Source organism: Carlito syrichta, unplaced genomic scaffold (assembly GCF_000164805.1).
Source record: "Carlito syrichta isolate Samal-C Ts95f unplaced genomic scaffold, Tarsius_syrichta-2.0.1 Scaffold309283, whole genome shotgun sequence".
NCBI classification, from domain to species: Eukaryota; Metazoa; Chordata; class Mammalia; order Primates; family Tarsiidae; genus Carlito; species Carlito syrichta.
The window spans coordinates 24287-48663 of record NW_007253379.1 but is presented as its reverse complement, the minus strand read 5'-3'; the positions used below and the strand labels follow the sequence as shown (position 1 = coordinate 48663).

Below are 24377 nucleotides of genomic sequence, written 5' to 3'. Positions count from 1 at the left end.
TTAGGGCAAGCAGGTTGGGGTGGGGATAGCAGGGCGAGATATTCAGGTGTGGGCGAGAGAGGGTGGAGAGTGACGGTCACAGGAGGCTGTTGCCAGGATCATGTTGCCTGTGCCCTTACTGTAAAGGTGAGGACACAACACCCAGTCTAGCAGGAATGTATTCGGGTCCTTGAGGGAAGGACAGATGTGGAGGAATGACCCACGCCGATGTCAGTTTGGTTAATTTTGCTATGCCAGTGTTGATGGCCTGGAAAAAAAGTACAGTTGGGGAGAGAAATGACTCTGTTAACGGGAGGGTGTGCCAATTGCCCCCTGAACTTGCTCGAGCTCTCTGCTAATGGGTGTCCATGCTTTAGGTCAACCAATGGCTCGTTTCCAATCCTGTCACTCCCCCAGTTGGAAAATGCTTGGGTGTTCTCCAAACCTAAGCACACATCCTGCCCCACGAGGCCTCCCTCCGTCTGGTCCTAGGACTCCCTGGACTCTGACTCTTGGGAATCTCAGCCCCTCCAGCCCTGCTCTCCCACTGCCCCCAGAGCAACCATGAACATCGAAAGACTGTGCAGTGTCAGCAGAGCCGATGGCCTGCGTTTGAGTCCTGACTGCCTGCTACCTGGCATGTGACTTAGGCCAAGTTATTTATCCACAAAATGGAGATCATGCCTCTTCAGTTCCCATGGGGCACTGGGAGAGATGGTGTGGAGGTGAGAGCTCTTGCTTTCTTTCTCTTTATTCCTGGGCTTTCACATGTGCCATCCTTTCTGTCTACCTGCCCCTCACCGTGCACTGGTTTATTTCATTCAGAGCTGCAAGTTCAGAAGCCCACAGGAGCCCGGAAACTCACATAAATGTGTGATGTAGGCCGAGGAAAGGCAATAGGGAGTGCCAGGGCCTGCGGTAAGCGGAGTGCCTGCATCTGTCTGAAAGAACAGCAGTGATTTTGCTGTAGCTCACGGGCATGGATGTTGCTACATGTTTTGCGGGTTTTTTTTGAGTTGGAGTCTCACTTTGTTGCCCAGACTGGAGTGCAGTGGCACCCTCCCGGCCACCACAGCCTCGACCCGTTGGGCTCCGGCGATCCTTCTGCCTCAGCCTTCCAAGTAGCCGGAACTACAGGCACGCGCTACCACGCCCAGCTGATTGTTTTTGATTTATTGTAGAGATGAGGTCTCGCCAAGTTGCCCAGGCGGGTCTTGAACCCGCGGGCTCAGGCAATCCACTCACCTTGGCCTCCCAAAGTGCTGGGATCACAGGCTGAGCCACCAAGCCCGGCCTGTTTTGCGTTTTAAAGAAAAGATAAAATTCTAAGCTTTAACGATATATCCCAATTTTTGAATGCTGAAAAGGAATTTTTATAAAAAAAAAACAACCATGTGCACTAAAATGATGATCATTTTTCCTTCTCTTCTCAGGCTCATTGAGAAAGCCTTTCCTGACCCCTCGAGACCAGGTCAGTTTCTTGTCACCTGCTCCCTGAACAGCATTGCACGATGCAATTGTTATGAGGTAATTAATTATATAATGGGCTTTTCATGTTGTGCTCTGCTTCTGGAATCAGATCAGGGGCTCATGCTTTCCTGGCCCTTCCTCATTCCCAGGGCAATGCCTGCCCACACTAGTTGTTAACTGAATATTTGCTGGATTGGCGAAGGGACTGCCTCCAACTGTTGTGACTTCCAGATACCTTGGCTGGGTTCTTGTCTGGAGGGTGCAAGTCCTGACACCTTGTCATGTGGACATCATTCTGTGTTCACAAAAAGACCACTTGTGTGAGATAACAGTAGAAAATCCATTTTCTTTCCTTCCTTCCTTCCTTCCTTCCTTCCTTCCTTCCTTCCTTCCTTCCTTCCTTCCTTCCTTTCTTTCTTTCTTTCTTTCTTCCTTCCTTTCTTTCTTGAGTTGGAGTCTCACTCCTTTGCCCAGGCTGGAGTGCAGTGGCACGCACGCTCATGGCCACTCCAGCGTCGACCTTCTGGGCTCCAGCGATCCTCCCACCTCAGCCTTCCGAGTAGCTGGAACTACAGACGCGCACTGCCACGCCCGGCTAATTTTTGATTTATTGTAGAAACGAGGTCTCGCCAAGTTGCTTGGGCTGGTCTCGAACCCATGGGTTCAGGCAATCCATTCACTTCAGCCTCGCAAAGTGCTGGGATGACAGGCTGACCCACCGAGCCCGGCCCATTTTTTTTTTCACCAATCGAGAAGAGAACAGCAAAAATGGAAAGTCATGCCTTAGACTTCTGTTCACCTTGGGTCATGTGGGCCCACGTGTGAATTGACCAGGTTGGGCCAGAAGAGCTCCAGTGGCTTTTCCAGAAAAGAAAGTGAATCGATTCCAGCTGAGGGCTCAGGGTCATGGCACGTAGCCAGGAACAGATCAGGGTCTCAAGGAGGTGTACCCCGAGGAGGACCACCCTGAGGCGCAGCCCCTTTGCTACTCAAAGGAACAGCTCGGAGCCCCGAAGCCCTGGCAAGGATGCCACCTTCTGCTGACTGCAGGCCACTCAGCCTGCCACTTGTGCCTCAAGACGTGGAGGCTGCCGTCCTTGGCAGCCCCAGCGTCCCCAGCCCTGAGGACGGAGCATTCTGGCAGGTCCTGGCACTTACCTGAGTTCATCTGGGAGAAGAGCAAGCAGACAGTCAACAGCAGAAGGTAGGGGGTCTCCATGGCAACCAGTGAGCTGGACCACAGCCCAGGAGAGGAGGCTTGGCTCCTGGAGAGGCTGAGTTGAGGAGGCTTTCAGAGGCTAGTGTGTCGCCGTATTTATAGGACTGAAGGATTGCACAATCTATAGACGGCGCTGAAGAGTAGTGTCGCAATCCAGGTGAACTTCTAACAACCAACCCCTCATGTCACTTGCCTGAGTTGGCTGCAAGTCACGTGGCACACTGGCTGGCTTTGGCTGCAGCTGGCTGTAGCTTTCAACCCGGAGACCTGGCGTGGGAACCTCCTGCCAGGTCTGTTTGGTGTTCTAGGTCAGGCAGTTCTGATGGGGTTTCTGGAAAAGGAGCTGTTGGATCCAGGGTGGAGAGGCCACAGGGAAGCTCTGAGCAGGGCAGCCTGGGTCCCAGCTGCTGTTCCTGCAAGGTGGCCACACCCTCTTCTGTAACAAAAGGTGAACCGGTTTTATCTCCTATAATCTCTAGATGACGCTTCCTCCTCTGGCAGAAGCTACTTTCTCACTTCTCTCGTTATGCAGAGCTCACTCCTTGGTTGACCAGGTTTTCTCTTTCCTCCCAGAAAGTGGGTACCCAGTGGGTACCCCCTAGATGTCAGGGGCCTGGGGTCCAGCCTGGGCCAACCCCGAGATGACTTCCTGACTGGGGAGCTGGAGCCAGTCTCTAAGGATCCCTCAATTTTCCTTGATTCCAGAATTTATGAAAATATTTTCTTTCTCCTTGATTTTCATACCACACCTGGCTAATTTTTTGATTTATTGTAGAGATGAGGTCTCGCCAAGTTTCCCAGGCTGTTCTTGAACCTGTGGACTCAGGCAATCCCCTCACCTTGGCCTCTCCAAGTGCTGGGGTTACAGGCTTGAGCCACTGTGCCCAGCCATATCACATTTTTAAAATCCGGTCCAATTTTGATGGGCAGCACGGTTGGTTCCATGCTTTTGCTATTGTGAATATTGCTGTAATAAACATGCGTGTGCAAGTGTCTTGTTTTGTAGAATGATTTGAGTGCCTCCGGGTATATTCCCAGTAGGGGGTTGCTGGGTCATATGGACGGTCAATGTCTAGTTCTTTCATAAATTGCCATACTGGTTTCCAAAGAGGTTACACTAGTTTGCATCCCCACCAGTCGTGTAGAAGTATTCCTTTTTCTCCACACCCTCACCAGCATCTGTTGTTGTTTTATTTATTTATTTATTTTTGAGTTGGAGTCTCACTCTGTCACCCAGACTGGAGTGCAGTGGCCGCTCCTGGCCACCGCAGCCTTGATCTGCTGGGCTCCGGCGATCCTTCCGCCTCAGCCTTCCGAGTAGCCGGAATTACAGGCATGTGCTACCACGCCTGGCTGATTTTTTGATTTATTGTAGAGATGAGATCTCACTGCCCAGGCGGGTCTCGAACCCGCGAGCTCAGGCAATTCACTCACCTCAGCGCGGGATTACAGGCTGAGCCACCGAGCCCGGCTGTTGTTGTTTTATTAATGATAGCCATTCTTAATGAGGTTTGGTGGTATCTCAATGTCATTTTGATTTGCATTTCTTGGATGTTTAGTGAGACTGAGCACTTTTTCAGGTGTTGGTTGGCTGCCTATATACCTTCTTTTGAAAAGTGTCTAATTGATGTCTTTTGCCCACTTTTTTTTTAACTTTTAAATTTTTGTTTTAAAGATGGGGGTACAATTCAGGGTTAGGTATACAAATGTTCATTATGCAGGTACCCTTGTTGATGAGGTGTGTTCCTCTCTCCCCTGGCAGTTTCCCTCAACTGCCAATCGCCCCCCTGCCCCAGGGCAGGTTCTCACTACTGCCAATCCCTTTCTTATAGTTCTATGATAATTGTTCAAGGTCTGCTTATGAGTGAGAACATATGGTACTCTGTTCTTTGTTTCGGTGATAGATCACTGAGTATGATAGACGCTAAATCCATCCAAGTTGCTGCGAAGTCCATATGTTTGTCCTTTTTAAAAAAAAAAAAAATTTATTCTGGAGCAGCCTCCATTTTATTTTTGTATGAAAGGCTGAAGGACAATTTCAATAAATATGTCTTCTCCCCAGAGGGATTTCAAAGAAAGATCATTTTTGCACATCATGTAGGGGAGACTGAGAGCATGAGACCTCAAGAAGATGAAAAGGAAGTTTTCAGGCACAGAAGAGAAACTTTACACCAAGATGTCTGAACTTCATTGACTCACTACCTAGTCATTTAGCTGCTGAGTTAAGCAGAATAGGCCAGGCACAGTGACTCACGCTATAATTCCAGCACTTTTGGAGGCTGAGGTGAGAGGATTGACTGAGCCCACGGGTTCGAGACCAGCCTGGGCCACTTGGCAAAACCTCATCTCTACAATAAAAAAAAAAAAATTAGCTGGCCATGGTGGTGCATGCCTGTAGTTCCAGCTGCTTGGAAGGATGAGACAAAAGGATTGCCTGAGCCCAGTGGGTTGAGGCTGTGGAAGCCGAGAGCGTGCCACTGCCCTCCAGCCTGGGTGACAGAGTGAGACTCCAACTCAAAAAAAAAAAAAGAAGAAGAAGCAGAATAAGGAGGAGACTGGGGCTTCTGACTCAGTCTCCTCCACCCCACAGAGGGGAGTGAGAGGAGGGTTTAGACACCGGTAGGGCCTCTTCGCCCCTTGGTGCAACCGGGCTGGGCCATCTAACCCTTTGGCTAGGTGACTCCTGTCTGCTGCCTTGGCAACTCCTGTTGCTGCCACAAATTCTGCTTCCTTGACCTTTCTTTCCAGTCCTAGGTGGTGCGGGAACTAGCCTTATTGAATGGACTTGGGGAGAACTTCTCCTGAATCAGATTCTGCAAACAGATGTTCACCTTTTGGATCTGGGCTAACTGGGGGCCACAAGACTCTGAGTGCAAATCTGTTAGAAAATTCTCAACAAGGGCCCCCAGGTGCAGCTGCTGTCACTGTGCCTTCCTCAGACGGTCTTCAAACCAGGCCTGGCCATGTTCTAGCAGCTCCAGTCGCTGTCACAGGGTATCCTGTTCTCTCTCCAGAGCCTGCATTCTCTGCAGCCAGAGAAAGAAGCTCTGGGCCCCTAGGTCTTGGCGGCTTGTCCCCAGTGGCAGCAGCAGACTGTGTAGGAAGCCTGCACTAGGGGCAGCCCACCAGGACCCTGGCTCCCCATGGCCCCCCATGGCTCTGAGTGTTTGTCCTTTTTATGGTTTCATAACACTCCATTGTGTACATGTACCACATTTTTTTTTTTATCCAGACCAGTTTCGATGGGCAGCACGGTTGGTTCCATGCTTTTGCTATTGTGAATAGAGCTGCAACAAACATACATGTGCAAGTATCTATTTTGTAGAATGATTTGAGTTCCTTTGGGTATATTCCCAATGGGGTTGGTGGGCCATATGGAAGGTCAGTTTCTAGTTCTTTCAGAAATTGCCACACTGTCTTCCAAAGAGTTTGCACTAGTTTGCATTTCCACCAGCAGTGTAGAAGTGTTCCTTTTTCTCGGCATCCTTGCCAGCATCTGTTGTTATTTGTTTTATTAATGATGGCCATTCTTACTGAGGTTAGGGGATATCTCAATGTGGTTTTGATTTGCATTTCTCTGATGATGAGTGAGGCTGAGCACTTTTTCATGGGTCTCTTGGCCGCCGTGTGTCTTCTTTTGAGAAGTGTCTATTCATGTCATTTTGCCCACTTTTTAATGGGGTTGTTTGTTTTTTTTCCTTTCGGCACGTTTGAGTTCCTTGCAGATCTTGGATGTTAGGCTTTTGTCACATACAGTTGGCAAATATTTTTTCCCAGTCTGTAGGTTGTCTCCCCACTCTCTTGATGGTTTCTTTTGCATTGTAAAAGCTTTTCAGTTGAATGAGATCCCACTTGTCTATCTTATCTCTTATGGCATGGACACCTGGGGTTTTGATCAGTGGGAATTGCCAGTTCCTATTTCCATAAGGGTGTCTCCTGCTTTTTATAAAATTCTTGTAATTTAGTCTTTGATCCATTTATAGTTTACTTTTGTGTATGGTGATAAGCAAGGGTCCTGTTTCAGTCTTTTGCATGTGGTCAGCCAATTTTCCCAGCACCATTTACTAAATAGGTTCTCCTTTCCCCAGTTGTTGTTGTGGGAGGCCTTGCTGAAGATGAGCTGGTTGAATAATTGAAGTTTTGCTTCCATAATGTCTATCCTGTTACATTGGTCTATATGTCTGTTCTTGTACCCATACCAGGCTGTTTTGATTGTTGTAGCCTTATAGTAAAGTTTAAAGTCTGGAAGTGTGATACCTCCTGCTTTGTTTCTTTTGCTGAGGATTGTTTTGGCTATTCGAGGTCATTTATGCTTCCATATGAATTTCTGTATTATCATTTCCAGGGATCTGAGAAGAATGATGTTGGTAATTTAATGGGTATTGCATTGAATCTGTAGATTGCTTTTGGTAGGATGGGCATTTTAACAATGTTGATTCTTCCTATCCATGAGCATGAAATATTTTTCCATTTATGTGTGTCTTCTTGTATTTCTTTGAGCAATGTTTTGTGGTTTTCATTATAAAGGTGTTTTACTTCTCGGTTAGGAAAATGCCAAGGTATTTCATTATTCTTTTTCATTTTTTTGAGTCAGAGTCTCACTCTGTCACCCTGACTGGAGTGCAGTGGCAATGTCATGGCCACTGCAGCCATGACCTGCTGGGCTCAGGCAATCCTTCCACCTCAGCCTTCCAAGTAGCTGGAATTACAGGCACCCACAACATAAAATTTGTTTATGCTTATCTAATTTTTTAAATTTATTGTAGAGATGAGCTCTCACCATGTTGCCCAGTCTGGTCTCGAACCCGCAGACGCAGGCGGTCTTCTCACCTCAGCCTCCCAAAGTGTTGGAATGACAGGCTTGAGCCACCATACCCAGCCTGGAATACTTTCAATAGAATTGGTATCGGCTACTCCTCGTACATTTTGTAGAATTCCACAGGAAAGCCAGAGGTTGTGTGATGTCAGAAAGTTCTCCTTTTCATTTAGGTTACCAAGTTTGTTTTGATAAGGGTATGCATAGTAATCTCTGATAATCTTTTGTATTTCCTCACCATTGTGATTTGACCTTTTATATTCCTGATTGTGTTTATTTGGGCTTTCCCTCTCCTTTTCTTAGTCATTCTGACTAGGGGTCCATCAATCTGTTTATTCTTTCTTTTTTGTTTTTTTGAGTTGGAGTCTCACTCTGTCACCCAGATTGGAGTGCAGTGACCACTCCTGGCCTCTGCAGCCTCGACCTGCTGGGCTCCGGCGATCCTTCCGCTTCGGCCTTCCAAGTAGCTGGAACTACAGGCATGCGCTACCACGCCCAGCTAATTTTTTGATTTGTTGTAGAGATGAGGTCTTGCCAAGTCGCCCAAGCAGGTCTCGAACCCATGGGCTCAGGCAATCCACTCACCTCAGCCTCCCAAAGCACGGGATTACAGGTTGAGCCACCGAGCCCAGCCCTTGTTTATTCTTTCAAAGAACCAGTTTTTTGTTTTGTTGATTTTTTTCTATGACATTTTTATCTTCTCTGTCCTGTATTTGGGCTTTTACTTTGGTGATCTGGATTCTTCTGCTAAAGTTAGGGTTTTGGTGGTCTTGTCTTTCCAGCTCCCTTAGGTGATTTGTTAGGCTATTAATGTGTGATCTTTCCATTTTCTTGATGTCTATTCATAGAGGTATAAATTCTCCTCTTAGAACTGTTTTCATGACATCCTAGAGGTTTTGGTAAGATGTTTCCTCATTTTCATTTGTTTCCAGGAATCTTTTAATTTCTGTGTTGACCCAGTGTCATTAATCATCATGTTGTTTAGTGTCCATGTCTTTGTGGGTTTTGGGGGAGTTTTGTTAGTGTTGATATTTATTTTTATTTCACTGTGGTCTGAGATGGTGCATAGCAGCATTTCGATCTTATGAAATTTGTTTATGCTGATTTATGGCTAAAGATGTGATCGATCTTGGAGTATGTTCCATGTGGTAATGAGTAGAATGTATATTCTGTGATTATTGAGTAGATTATTCTGTAGGTATCTATTAGGTCCATTTGGTCAAGTATCAGTTTGAGGCTCTGTATCTCTTTGTTGATTTTTTTGGCCTCGATGATCTTTCTGAGGCTTTTTGGGGTATTTAAGTCCCCAGCTATAATAGTGTTAGAGTCAGTATCTTTTTTTCATTTACTTAGTAGTTTCTTTATAAATGCTGGTGCTCCTATGTTGGGTGCATATATGTTTAGGATGAACATTTCTTGTTGATGGATTGAACCTTTTATCATTATGTAGTTTCCTTCTGTATCTTTTTAAATTTTTGATAGCTTAAAGGTTGTTCTGTCTGATATTAAGATCACAACTCTTGCCTGCTTTTGTGATCCATTTGCCTGGAAACTCATTTTACATTCTCTAACTTTGAGTCTGTGTGCATCCCTTATGGTGAGATGAGTTTCCTGGATGCAGCAAATTATTGGGTCGTGGTTTTTTTTAATCCAGTTTGCCACTCTGTGTCTTTTCAGTGGTGTATTTAGTCGGTTCACATTCAAGCTGATTATTGAAATGTGATTATTTACCTCCCTCATAAAGTTCTTATAAAGCTTTCTCTTTTTCTTTTTTTTTTTTAGCTTTTGGGTTGATGTATTTATGTGTTTTCAAGTTTGCAGTTACGATGTATTCTCTGTTAATTCTATGTTCTGCTGTTTTCTTGGGAAGTGCATGTTCATTCTTTTTTTTTTTCTTTCTTCTGTGCCTAAAATCATTTTGAGCATCTCCTATAGAGTTGTTCTGTAAGCTACATAATCTTTTAGGGGTTGAATGGGAAGGATTTTAATTCTCCATCATTGATGAAGCTAAGCTTTGCTGGGTAGGAAATTTTTGATTGAAATTGTTTATCTTTGAGGACTTTGAATATTGAACTCCAGTCCTTTCTAGTTCGTAGTGTTTCTGTCAATAAGTCTGCTGCTATTGGTTTTCCTCGGTATGTATTCTGACCTTTCTCTCTTGCTACCTTTAGGATTTTTTTCTTTTGTGCCTACTTTTTGTAGGTGAATTACTATGTTTCTAGTGGTTGGTCTTCTCATTTGATGTCTTGTGAGGGTTCTCTGTGTTTCTTGTGTTTGGCTGGTCACATCTCTGGTGAGATGTGGAAAGGTTTCTTGGATAACCTCCTGGAATACTTTCTCCAAGGTATTCTCCCTTTCCTTTTCTTCTTCTGTCGTAGGTTCAGCCTCTTGAAATAATTACACATCTCTTGGAGACTTTGTTCTCTTTTTCTGAGTTTTCTTTCTGTGTTTTTTACAGATTGGGATAATTTCTGTTTTGGTTTTCAAGTTCTGAGGTTCTTTCTTTTGCTTGATTACTTCTGCTTTCCATGCTTGTCATGTTGTTACTTATTTCTTGGATGTAATTTTTTACGGCCAAAATGTATGCTACAAGTTATTTCAGTGTTGCATCTTGTCTTTCTTGAATCTTATTCATTCTTTCCATCCATTCCCTAATCCCTGTTGTATTCTGGGGCTAGTCATTGGTGACTTCCATTGTTTGGGCTCTGAAGTCTGATTTTCAGACATTTCCTCTTTGTAACTCTGGGAATTGCCTATGTTCTTCTGTTGATTTTTTTTCTTATTTGTGATCTCTTTTCTCTTTAGTTTTGTTATTCAGAGGCAGTGTGAGAGGTTTTCACTTCTGATGTGTGCTCAGCTGTCTATTCTTCCCTGTTCAGGGCTCTGAATTTGTTCTATTTTGAAACAGGTCTGTGAGTGGGAAGCTTTGCTGTCTCTTGTAGTTTTGAGAGCTGAATAAGGTGAAGGATAGAGAGCTGGGATTCAGAAACTACTTGCAAATCACAATGTTCACTGATTGTAGTATGAGTTCCTTGAGACCCACTCTCTGCCACCACTCTATGCAATGGGTACATGTGTGTACTCCCTGAGTCCAAGTATAGTAACAACAGTGTGGAGAACAGAGAAGATTAGAATGAAGTAGTTGAACAAAATTTTTTTAAAAAATAGAAAAACAACAACAGAACAACAAGAGCAGTCAAAGCAAAAAACAATTAAACACACACACACACACACACACACACACACACACACACCCCTCAAAACATACTGGAATAATTTTTTTAAAAAACCCCAGAAAACCAAACACACACATGCATGTCTAGTCCAAAATGAAGAGAGGGAGAGAGAGAGAGAGAGAGAGAGAGAAATTCAAATCAAACCCTCACACATGTCTTCACACACACATTAAACTAAAAACAAAAAAACAAAAACAAACAAAATAACCCTAACAGCAACCTTCATGTACACACATAAACAGAAAACAAATGAAAGAAGAAAGAAAAAGAGAAAAAAAGGGTGGGGGGGATGCACATTGAACCCTCACATACACATTCATACACAAATAAACAAAAAACCTGTCCTCTTGTGGCAGTTTCTGTAGTTATTCCTCTCAGCTGCCTCTCTGCTGTCTTCTGCAGAGATCTGGCAATCTCATTCACAATCTCCCTAGGGTCCCCCCTCCTCCTCCTCCAGGGAAGGAGGAGGGGGCAGTGGAGGTGGGTGGGGTTTCAGTCTTACCTCTCCCACTCCCATATGGTCAGGGTGATCCCTTATGGTGGGCAGGTGCAAGATTGTCTCTTCCCTAGGTGATGGTGGTGGTGGAGGGGATGCCCCAGCCAGGTTTATCCTGGAGTAGAGTTCTCCTCTCTTGGCTATGTCCAGGCTCTACCTGCATTTGTCCCTCTGAGTAGTGCCCCAGACAAATGGGTCTGATGTTCAGAGGATTGCTGGGGAGGAGAGGTTGGGTCAGTCCCAGACTCACTATTGATCTCTTTAGAGGTCTTCCTTGTCCTTTTCTGGCCATATCCTTTTATCTGCAGTTGAATCAGAGTAGGGGGTGGGGAGCCTGAGACTCAGCACTCATCCTGTCCTCCAGAGTTTGTGCTTTTGGGATACTCCCTCTGGGTCATGATCAACCCCTGAGTAGTTAATCTGCTAGTCACAGAGATTGAGTCAGGTCTGTTGTTTTGGGGTGAGCAAGTCAGAGCACTTTCCGGCCCAGTTTTCATGATAGTGGCAGGGTGCCTCTTTCATCTTCTGCAGGGAGCCTCTGGGCTCCCTCATTGTGCTCCCTCTGCAGCCCTTGCCGCCAGCGTCTGGCCAGGCGCTGCAGTAGTGAGGCAGAGCCTGGAGCCAGCAGTCACTCCTGGCAACTTCTTCCTGAGGACTTTGTTGATTAAAAAATATAGTGTTCAGCTTCTGTGCCCTGGGAAGCACTTGGGAACAAGCAGAGCAGCTGTGGCACCAGGTGCTTCACCAGGGGAGTCCTGGTCACTTACTCCCGAGTTCCCACTCAGTCAGTCACTTACACACCCATTTACTCACTGACACGTATGCAAAATTTTCCTAACACTCACTCACTCACAGAGATTCAGTCCAACTGGCTCCACTGCCATCTTCTTGAGAATCCTATAGTCATGATTTTTAAGGGATGGGCGATTTGGAATGAGGAAAAGGGTCAGCCTGTTCTGCTGCAGAGAAATATCCCAGATATATCTAGTTATACTTGGGGTTTGCTTTCTGAGAATCCTTATCAGGAGAGAGGAGGCCTTGGGTTGAGAGCCTGGGCTCTGAGTTCAGTTCTGTGGGTGACTTATCAAGTGGTCTCCCACCTTTGGAGTTCTTCCTCTGACATGGAGTCTTCAGGTAGCTAATTACAGAATATATTTCCTTATTTCCGGTGTGTCTGTACTACAAAGAAGTCCCTACCAGAAAAGGTTGTTGTAATCCTGTGGATGAGAAGACGTTCTCCAAGCCAGACACTTGCATAGCTCTTGTCACAGTTAATTCCCCAAACAACTCTATGATCTGGGTACTGCTAATCCCATTTGATATGTGATGACACCTAGGTTTCAGAGACTCATGTGGGAGAGAGTGTTTGTACCAGGTAGCAGGAAGTTAAGTTTGGGTAGGGAATTATTAATTTAACCCACAACTGATCACCTGCTCTTCTGCAAGAGGAATCAGTTGAACATGTCAGTATTGGGAAGGACCCCAGATATGCCTTCCTGTCCTGAGAGTAAATCTAAAACCTTCAGCTGACACTTGGAGTCATCCATTCTCTGAGTCTAATTGAATTTTCCTGGTTTAGCTTACACTTCTCCCCTGCATCCTCATTTATGGCCATGCCTTGGTCTTACGGCTCCCCTACAAAACCCTGGGCAGACTATTCCCTTGGCCTGGGATACCCTCTCTTCATGACAAAGTTTGAAATTCTGTCCATCCTTCCAAGTCTGTGAACCTTTCCTGAACTTCCAATGATGTAACAGTTTCTTCCTTTAGAATTTTTATTGTGTTTTGTACTTTTCTCCTGGTACTTCTGTGTCTCTTCATTGAGTTATAGTTATTTGTCTCTTTATCATTTTCTTATTAGAACATGAAGGTGATTTTAGTTTTTGAATTTCTTACAAATTAAGCCCCTGACAGGAGTTGGCGCATAGTGAAAGCCTGGTGGCTACTTGTTAATCTTAAATGCATTCATCCTTAACTGGCCTTGGCTCATTTATGCACTCATTGATTGAGTAGTTATGTAAGAGGATCTGTGCTAGGCTGTAGTGTTACAACAATGAGTAAGATGTTTCATCAACTCCAGCTTGGGAGAAAACATCCCATGAAGTGGCCACACATTTCTTTGATGCCCCATAATAGCCATCTCTGCTGGGGCTTCCTTACCTGGCATGTTTGTATAGTGTGTAAGAGCTCTGTGGGCCCCACACTCTTGTGTGATCATCGCCTCTGCCTGTGAAATGAGCACATAGATCCACCATCCCTGTGTCTCCATTTTCTGGATGAGGGCACTGATGTCCAACAATCTGTTGGACTGACTTGCTTGTGTCTCTGTTACTGGGACTGTAGCTGCTAAGTCTTCTAGTTTCTGGTCTCGGGGTATTTCTGTGAGTCCAGAAAGAATAAGAAGAAAAGGTCAAGAACCTAGTAGGGAAGCAAGAAAGCAGCGGGGAAGAGGAGGAAGACTCAGCAATGAGGGGTAATGACCTTGGTGTGGGGTATGTTGCTTCTGGAGTTCCAACCAGATGAAATCCTGGATCTTGCCTGTTGTAGGTTGGCTTCCGGGCTGGAGAGACCTCTGAGCTGGGCACCAGGACCACATGGAAGGACAGGTCTTGTCACAAATCTCCAGAATATCCTGTCCAACCTCCACATGAACTTCAAAATTACAACTTCCTTTAAAAGGTAGTTTTTTGTTTTTGTTTTTTAATGTATTGAGAGTGGAGTGTTTCAGAATGTACTAAAACTACTACATGGCATTTGGGCTCTGGGGAAGAAAGCCTTCCTCAAGGAGTCTGAAATAGAAGAAGCTCTGGATAAGGACTGTCCAGGTCATCTTAGCAGGAAGAGCATGAGTGCTGGCAATGGCCTTTGTGCCTGAGACCCCCCAGCTGTGGGGAGCACATGTGGATAGAAGAAGCAGCAAGTCCTGTTTTGAGTCAGGGTGTCAGAAGACATTATTGGTTGTCAACCCCTGTGGACTACCTGGTGGGAACTCAGGTCTGGAGTTTCCAGGAAGTCCCCCATGCTCCCATTTGGTCAATGATGCAGTGAGAAGAAGGGACGGGGTGGGGCAGGGATGCTGTGTCTCGGGGGTTGAAATAGCAGGTTGCATCACTGCAGTGGGACCTCAGGTTCCCATCTGGAGGAATCAGCCCAGCTAGGACTTCACCTGGGGTTCCAGCGATTCCAGGGACTGGAGTGACGAAAGATGTGAGGAGAGTTGCTCAAATTGCCACCTTTTCAAAGATTCTTAGGCTTGTCTCTGGGCACCTGGCAGGCAGTTGGACACTTGTCATAGAGAGGAAAGACTCGTGGGCCAGAAGCATCTCTGGCTGCACTTCACAGTCATGGCACTCCTCCTGGAAATCAAAGCCTTTGTCCCATCCCAGTGGTCTGCTTAGGACTTTGAAGAGATCATGGGCTTTGGACAAAGACTCAGGATCCTGGCCCAGCATGTAAACTTTCCTGACAGTGGGAGCTTCCTCTCTTGGGCGACAACCTCAATGTGTTGATCTTTCCATGTGTGTCATCACCTTCATACTTACTTCTCCTGCAACCTCTTCTTAGCTCTGACCTTAGCATGCAGATTTATTTATTGAATACTTAGTATGCCATATACTTTTTCCATTTTAAAGACCATAGTATAATTTACATTCCATAAAATTTGCCACTTAGCCATTTTAAAGTGTGCAGTTCTGTGGCATTAAGTATGTGCACATTGTTGTATAAGCATCACTACCATCCATCTCCGGATATTTTTTTCTTTTTTTTGGTAGAAAGCAGGATTTATTGAGAGGACAGAAAAGCTCCCACAGTGGGAGGGGACTCGAGGGGGTTGCCTCACTTCTAGATATTTCTGTCTTCTCCAGTGGAAACTCTGTAGCTATTAAACAACACCCCCCCATCCCTTTCTCCTGTCCCTGGTAACCCCCATTCTACTTTCTGTCTCTGTGAATGCATTTGCTCTAGGTACATCATGTAAGTGGAACCATACAGAATTTGTGCTTTTGTGACAGGTTTATTTCACTCAGCAAATGTACTCACAGTTCATCTATGTTGTAGCACATGTCAGAATTCACTTACCTTTTAAGGCTGAATAATAGTCTATTGCATGTATGTGCCACATTGTATCTATTCAGCCATCCATGGCCACTTGAGTTGCTTCTGGCCGTTGGCTGTTGTGAGTAATGTTGCTATTAAGAGAAACATGAATGTACAAATTCTCTGCTATGAATTCTTTTGGGTATATACTACGAAGTGGGATTGCTGGATCATATGGTCATTCTGTATTTAATTTTTTCGGGAGCATCCATAATATTTTCCATAGCAGTGGCGCCATGTTACAGTCACTCCAACAGGGCACGATTTCTCCACATCTTCATCAACACTATGCCCTGTACTTTTGTAGATATCTGAGTTTATCCTTACAACAACACGAAAAAGCTGTTTAATGCCCAATTATAGACAGGTGGTTCAGAGACACAAAACCTTTTTTCCAGCAAGAAAAATCGTGGAGCTAGGGTGCAGAATTTGTCTTTGGACTCCAAAGTCTGTGCTCTTTCCATCCTTCCAGACTATATCTCTAATTGATTCACAATTTTCTAGCTAGCCTAAAATGTTAGTGCCGTTTCTGGCCATTTAAACTGGATGTCTGCTCCAAATCGAGCATTTCGGGCACTGATGGCCATCAAGTCAGCAGATAGGAAGTGGCTTCTGAAGATGAAGATGTATTTTACAGTTGTGATCAGAGCAGGCACCGCACCCATTGCAAGCAGACTATAGAGAGACGGGTTCTCCCAGAAGATAGAAAACGCTCCTTAAGACAAAAGGAAAGTTTTCAGGACTGTGGTGACCCTTTCTTTCTATTGGTTTGATTCTTTTTTTTTTCTTCTTATTCTGGTTGCAGAAACAGACTGACAACACATTCTAGTAGTCAGAAACGACAGCTAGGAAGCCAGCTGCCCCAACTAGCCTTGCTTCTGAGCTTACTGGTCCACAGACCTTGAGCGCGTAGTCTCTCAGTCCCCGTACCTTGAAAGTGAGGAATAATAATGTTATGGAATGGTTGACAGAGTGAGTGAATTAATAAAGCCCGTAGACCAGTGCGTAGGGTAATCTAAATGCCAATGAATTTGGCTGTTAATGTTCTCTGGAAAGGCAAAAATTGCTACCAAATATATCCTGCTTAACAGGCATTTTATTTTTTTTAGTTTTTTTTATCAATATTTTTTATTATGATTTTGTGGGGTACAGTTAAGGGTTAGGTGTACAATTACATTTCATTCAGGCACCCTGTTGATAAGAGGTGTTTTCCCATCCCCAGATAGATATTTGCGACTGTTAATCCCATCCCCCCCCCATAGTTTCCCAGTACCGTCAGTCATTTTCTTATAGTATTACATTGGATGTTCAAGGTCCATTATATGAGTGAGAACATGTGATACTCGGATCTTTGTTTCTGTGAGAGGTCACTCATTATTATAGACTCTAGTTTCATCCAGGTTGCTGCGAAATTCATGATTTTGTTCTTTTTTATGGCTGCGTAGTATTCCATCGTGTATATGTACCACATTTTTAAAATCCAGTCCTCTTTTGATGGGCAGCATGGTTGTTTCCAGGTTCTTGCTATTGTGAACAACGCTACACTAAACATACGTTAACAGGCATTTTAAATTCAGCTTTGAAAATTCTGTTTTGAATAAATTTACCCTGATATCTTTAGAAAATTTTCTTCACACTGACAAGTAAATAGTTTATATATTTATAGCGTACAGCATGGTGTTTTGAAATATCCATACATGGTGGAATGGTTGAAGAAAACTAATTAACGTGCATTCCCTTAGATTCTTATCTTTTGTTATGGCCAAAACACTTTAAAAATCTACTCTTGAAACAAAGAACTGAGTACCACATATTCTCACTCATACGTGGATTCTGAACATTTATCCTAACACACAGTGAAAGGAATTGGCAGTAGTGGGCCACTGCTGGGGTGGGGGTTCACATAACATCGTACCTGATTCCAAACCAGGTGAAGCTGGGACCAAGGGAGGCCCAAACTTCACCTGTACAATGACCACTTATGTACCTAATCCTTAACTGTATCCCCACATCTTTAAAATATAAAAAAAAAATTTGAAAAACAAAGAAATCTAAAAAAAAAAAAAACACCAAAAAACAAAGAACGTCTAAATTTTACCATTCCCATCTGGACTCATTTCTGTTCCCCACTCACTTCCACCATCCCTGACCTCGTCCTGACCTACTTTAATTTTCTCCTGACCATTGTAATAGCTTTCTCATTTTTCTCGCACCACAAGCATCCCTTTGCTCAAGAAGTATAAATAATCTACTCCTTAATCAATTTTCAAATAGATAGCACATTGTTAGAAACTATAGTCCCTTTGTTGTACAACAGATCTCTTGAGCTTATTCTTACCTGGAATTTTATATCCTTTGGCCAATATCTCTCCAATCTCCTTCCCCACCCAACTTTTTACACTGAACTGGAAAAGGGCTTTTCAGTTGGGGTTGATATTGTCTCCCAGGGAGTGCCTTGAAATGTTTGGAGACATATTGATTTTGCCAAATAGGAAGGAGGTGTACTGGCATCTAGAAGGCAGAGACCAAACATCCTACGATGTACAGGACAGCCTCCCACGACATGAGACTACCTGACCCAAGGTATCAACAGTGCTGAGGTTGAGAAACCCTGGCTGTTAAGGTAGACTATACCTTTCATTGTGATACAATTGATTATCCTGTTTCCATAGGTATGCTGACTACATAACCTGCCCTCTGCACCATAATATGTGTTGGTTCCAGGAAAGTGCATTCTGGTACATAATTAGTGGGAACAATTCGATCTGTCACAGGCTTGTTCTTATCAAGGATGATTTATCCTGAAGCACACTGCAGATTCCTTTCCTTTTGCTCATTTGGCAAACAATCACCAAGCCTCTGTTCTGTGCCAGGTTAGGCATGTGACTGGGGTTTTATTTTTATTTTTTATTTTTTGAGTTGGAGTCTCACTCTGTCACCCAGACTGGAGTACAGTGGTCGCTCCCGGCCACTGCAGCCTCGACGGGCTGGGCTCTGGCGATCCTTCCACCTCAGTCTTCCAAGTAGCTGAAATTTCAGGCGCGCGCTGCCACGCCTAATTTTTTGATTTATTGTAGAGATGAGGTCTCGCCAAGTTGCCCATGTGGGTCTCAAACCCGTGGGCTCAGGCAATCCACTCACCTCAACCTCCCAAAGCGTGGGATTACAGGCTGAGCCACCGAGCGCGGCTGTGGCTGGGGTTTTAGAGATGAAGAATTTTGTCCCATGCCCAGAAGCCCCAAAGCACAGGAGTCAGAGACCAGGCCTGCCTACAGCAGGTCGGGAAAAGAGCTGGTGGAAGGCAAATGCAAGATGTTCCTGCTTAACTTCTGAAGTCAGGACAACAACCTGGATTCACAAGTTAAACTGATGGCAAATCCTACGCATTGAAATGGACTGACTGCTGGGAACTGTGTAAACTGGGGTCACAATGAGGTTTTGTTTAAAGAAGTATCCCGTGAAATACTCTTAGATAGCCGTCATTCATTCATTTGCTTTTTTTTTTTTTTTTTTTTTTGAGTTGGAGTCTCACTCGGTCGCCCAGACTGGAGTGCAGTGGCCACTCCCGGCCACCGCAGCCTCGACCTGCTGGGCTCCGACGATCCTTCCACCTCAGCCTTCCAAGTAGCTGGAACTACAGTGTGCGCTACCACGCCCGGCTTGATTTTTTGATTTATTGTGGAGATGAAGTCTTGCTGCCCAGGTGGGTCTCGAACAATCCACTCACCTCAGCCTCCCAAAGGCGTGGGATTACAGGCTGAGCCACCGAGCCCGGCTCATTTGCTTTTATTAAACAACAATAATAGCTTATCCTAGAAGGTCCTCCTGGAACATCTATTTTGTCTGAAGAGGTTAAGCCAGTGGGGGAAACAGACAGCAAACCCATAAACAATATACACGGTTATTAGTATTGAAATAACAAACATTGTAAGGTGATATTTAATAAAATTAAATGAATTCTTTTGTCATTAGCTTATTATTGTTGTTGAAAATTGTATTCTTTGAATTTTCTAACATGTTTTAGCCAGTCTACATATCAATCAGTTCCTGCATTTATGCATGGATATTGATCGACTGCCCGCCGTGTTTCTGGGAGCCTCCTGACGCCTGACTACATAACCTGCCCTCTGCACCAAATATATGTTGGTTCCAGGAAAGTGTATTTCAGTGACTCCTGGCTGCTTGTGGCCCCAGCACCAACACCCCTGCCCTTTCCATGCAGTTTGCCACTGTGAGGAACGCCGTAAGTTTGTGGTGTGTTTTCCGCCTCCACTCACCCCCCATTCCTAATCTTGTTGGGCGGTAGAGGGAGAAAGAGTCAGAGCTCCCAGGTGAATTCCAGCCCAGGGCATGTGTGCATGAACCAGGACAGGTGGGATACAGGAACTCAACTCCCTGGGTCTTTTTCTTCTTCTAGGAACTGAAGGTGAGAGTGGCCTTAGGGGGTGTTGATACGGAGACGAAACTAAGGCCCGGCCTATCTGGTATCTCCTTCCCTTAGGCCAGCTTTGCCAAGTAGCAGCACAAGAATTCCGGGCTTTGGTGTCTGGGACAGCAAATTCCAGATACCCTGAGCAGCTAATTATTCGATGTGACCTCAAGTGCTTAACTGAAGTGCCCTGGTGACATTTTCTTTAATTGTAAAACAACATCTGGTCTGCCTGACACCAGAAGGCATCATCTGGGCAAGTGCTTTGCTAAATGCCAGCCGGCGGCCACCAGCTCCATGGGGCAGGCACAGAGCCACTGCAATGGAATGCACTTCATGTCTTCCTCCGTCAGGGAGTGTGGACTTGCTCAGGGAAGCTTTTCCTGCAGTTCCGTGACAGCTCTAAGAAAGTCTAGAGCAGGCCCTATTTCTTATAATTCTTGCACTCTGGGCATTTTTCACATAGGAGGTGCTCAATAAGTGATTACTGAGTGAGCATGGCTGAAGACTGCACAACCAGAATCATTCTTGACCTGGGCGGAGGTCAAGATGAGTTGAGACACCGGAGAAACTGGAGCCTGCTTGATACGTGGTCTTGTCTGTCCCTGTCATCTTCCTGTCCATGGACACATAGGAGAGGGGTTCTGCAGGCCCCCGTCCCTTCTTCTCAGGCCCCTGTCACCCACACTATCACTAATCCCCTGCAAAGCCTCCAGAGCTTTGTGAGAGGTCTTCTCTCCCTTCTAATTTTGAAGACGAGGCCTAGAGAAAGAAAGGGAAAGGATTAATTCATTTCTTCACCACCCATTCAGCAGTTATTGAGCAAGTAAGTGTGATGCAAATGCTGTTTTAGGTGTGTGGAATTAAAAATGTTAATAAAACACTGTTTCTGCCAATTCAGAACCTAGTTTAGCTGAAGGAAATGACACTGTCACAATATGATGAGTTATCATGGAGACACTTTTCATTCAGGGAATATTTATTCATCCTGTATTATATGTCAGGCTCTGGACTAGGCTTGGAGAATACAGTGAGGAAGTCAGAGAAGTCCCTGGTGCTGCTGCCATTTAGTCACATAAGGATGCAGATTTAAAGGACTTCATGAGAAATATTGTTGAGCAAGAAGGTGGTGGGTACTCACCACGTTCTCCATGTGGAACAGTCATGAATAGGGTTTGCCAGGGGAAAACTTACAAGCAGCAGTAGGAGAACCAGTTTGACCCCCAGATTTCTCAGGATCATGCAGTTGAGGCCAGACACCGATGGCCTGTAAGATCACAGGCAATAGTCCGCAGAGGAGCCCTACCCTCTGTAGTTTAGGGAAGGGATAAGGGTGGTGAGCATGGCACATATAACAGTGATGTTCCCTGCTCTGAGAAATGCCTCTGTTAGGAAGGTGATGCCTCAGTGGCCCAGGGACTGGCACATCCTGTCCCTCCATCGAGCTGAGTCAGCTATGCAGGACCAGCTCTCTCTAAGCTAAGGGCGAGGGAATGAGCCCCAAGATCCTGACATTGTTCTTTCCTCCAATACTGAAGGTGATGATCATAGAGTATGTGAGTACTTGGCCAACAGAGAGCTGGATGAGCAACCCTCAGCCAGGTAAATGCAACAGAATAAATGGAAGAGAGAGGATGATGGAGACCCAGGTTGATGGGAGCATAACATGCAGTTGCAGGAGATGCAACTGAGAGTCAGTTCAGGGACTCCTGTATCCCTCATCATGTATCTCTAAGAACAGGGTATTCTCCAACAAAACTGCAATGCCATTGTCAAGCTCTGAAAAGCAAGAATGATGCAAGTCTTTAAAAAATTGCTCTGAGGTGGAACCCTGGTCACAGCACATTCAAATGGTTTTGGTCTTCTACTGGACAACAATAAGATTTTGCATCTTCAAAATATGTATTCAACTGGGCATGGAGGCTCAAGCCTGTAATCTCAGCACTTGGGGAGGCAGAGGTGAGAGGATTGCCTGAGCTCAGGGGTTCGAGACCATCCTGAGCAAAATGGTGAGACCTCGTCTCGACAATAAATTAAAAAAATCATCCAGGTGTGGTAGTGCATGCCTGTAGGTCTAGCAACTTTGAAGGCTGAGGTGGAAGGATTACCTGAGCCCAGCAGGTCGAGGCTGTGGTGGTTGTGGCTGTGAGTGCGCCACTGCACTCCAGCATGGGCGACAGTGTGAGACTCCAACAACAACAACTATATATATATATATATATATTTTTTTTTTAAATCAGTAGCAATCATAGTGTAATCTGTAATCAGAAAAAACTTCTGCCTTACCTACAGTTGATTTTGAAAGTTGAAAAGGAATACTTTTATTTTATTTATTTTTTCTTTCAATTTTTTAAATTTTAAAGATGTGGGGTACAATTCAGGTTTAGATGTACAAATGTTGATTATGCAGGTACCCTTGTTGATGAGGTGTGACAGCCTCTTCTCCAGGCAGATTCCCACAACTGCCAATCCTGCTTCCCTGCTCCCCTCCCAGCAGTTTCCTGCAACTGCCAATCCGAAAAAGCAATAATTTTATATTTGCTGCACAATTTTGTCATTTTTCCAGAGGCTTTTAGGGAATATATATATTCAACACTCTGCAACTATTTTACCCAAGTCCTACATGCAGTTCATGAAAATGAAATTCTTAAAAAGTATTTATCACTAGAAGCAGCTACTTTTCACAACTTCCCACTTTCAGCTCTGCTTCTTTTCTGAATGACATGCTTGCAACCCTAGTTTTGACTTCTCGACAGATAGTGTCCTAAAGACAAGGATTTAGTTGACACTCCCTGCTATAGTCTGGTTACTTGTCCCCCTCCTCCGCAACATTTCTGTTGAAACCTAATCCCAAGTTTGTTGGTATTGAGTGATACCTTGGGAGGTGATTATGTCATGAGGGTGCAGCCCTTCTAAGTGGGATTAGTGATATTATACAATTGGCACAGAGCGCTTCCTCACTCCTTCTGCCAAGTGAGGGAACGGCAAGAAGACAAGCACCTGTGAACCATAAAAACAGACCCTCACCAGACACAGAATTAGACTTCACAGCCTCCAAAACTGTGAGCAATAAATGTTTGTCAAAGTAACCCAGCTCATGGTATTTTTGTTGTAGTGGCCTGAACAGACTAGGAAAATACCTAAACCTATCCCTTATTTCATCAAAAATTTGATAGATATATGATTACTTTTAGTTCTTTTATTGGTTTAAGTATATTTTTTATATTATATACTTTTACATCTGTTTATTATGAAGAAACTTTAGAAAATATCTCTGAATTGGCAGTAGTGGAAAATTGTCAGGGGGTGGGATTGGCAGTAGTGGGAAACTGCCGAGGGGTGGGGGGCAAACCTCATCAACAAGGGTATCTGCACAATGAACATTTGTATACCTAACCCTGAATTGTATCCCACATATTTAAAATAAAAAATTTAAAAAAGAAAATATTCCTAAATACCTGTCACATATGTAAAGACATTACCCGCCACTTCTCCCTTCTTCTCTTCTTTGCTGTCTACCTTCCAACTGTTAGTTATATCAGAGTATTTCCAGATCAGTAGCAATCATAGGGTATCTGTGAAAACTGTGTAATCAGAAAAAAAAAAAAACTTCTGCCTTGCCTACATTTGATTCTGAAAGTTGAAAAGCAATAATTTTCTATTTGTTGCACAATTTTGTCACTGAGATGTTTTCCAGAGGCTTTTAAATGTCTTCTTTTTGGTTTTACACTGCCATTTTGTCAAATTTGTCCAGCTGTTTAATCACACAATTCAAAACATGGGATCTCTCCAATCCCTCATTAATTTATTGTAGAACTCTAATCTCTTGTTTCAATTTTCTCTGCTTGGTCTCTAAATCTGTGCAGTTATTAACAGGAGGTTTCACTTTTCATTAATTTTGGATTAGAGACTGTTTTGGAGATCCATATCTAATGTTAGGACACCTTTAGCCATCAGAAAATTAAGCTCTCAAAGTTTAATGATTTAACACACTGGAAGTGTTTTTTTTTCTTGTTCACATAATATATATGAAGGATATTTCTGGTCAGTAGGTGACTTTTTCCCACATCACTGTTTAGTGCTCAGGCTTTGCTTCTGTGATGATCCCACTAGCATCTATGGTCGTAGGGAACTCTTCTTCTAGCCACAGCAAGGGAAGAGAGAATTGTGCTGTATATTTGCATGTCCTAAGAGCAACACATGTTAATTCTGCTCATTTTCTACTGGTGATGGCATGTCCACAATTGGATACAAAAGGAAATATAGTCAGTGATGAGCAATCCTTAGTGAAATCCTGCAGTGTGAAAGGCTAGACAGCTGCATTTGTTACATGATGTCTTTCTTTTTAAAAGTTCTTTGCAGTAAAAATTTCTTATCAATTTGGCAAAAGAATACTTTCAAGATCCTTCCTTAAAGAGAGTTTATGGCATTTAAAATTTCCAGGGGATAAAGCCTGCCTGGTCATGGTGGATGATTTTTGAAATGTGTTGTTGGATCCTATTTGCCAGACTCTTGTTGAGTATTTTTGCATTGATGTTCATCAGGGATATTGGCCTATAGCTCTATTTCTTTGTTGGATCTTTACCAGGTTTGGGTATCAATGTGACGTTAGCTTCATAAAGTGATTTGGGGAG

At 44.2% G+C, this 24377-nt stretch overlaps 1 pseudogene; it reads right to left on the bottom strand.

The window, feature by feature from the left end:
- Positions 1-5277: 5277 nt before the first annotated feature.
- Positions 5278-5813, bottom strand: LOC103269509 (annotated as a pseudogene).
- Between the last annotated feature and the right edge of the window lie 18564 nt (positions 5814-24377).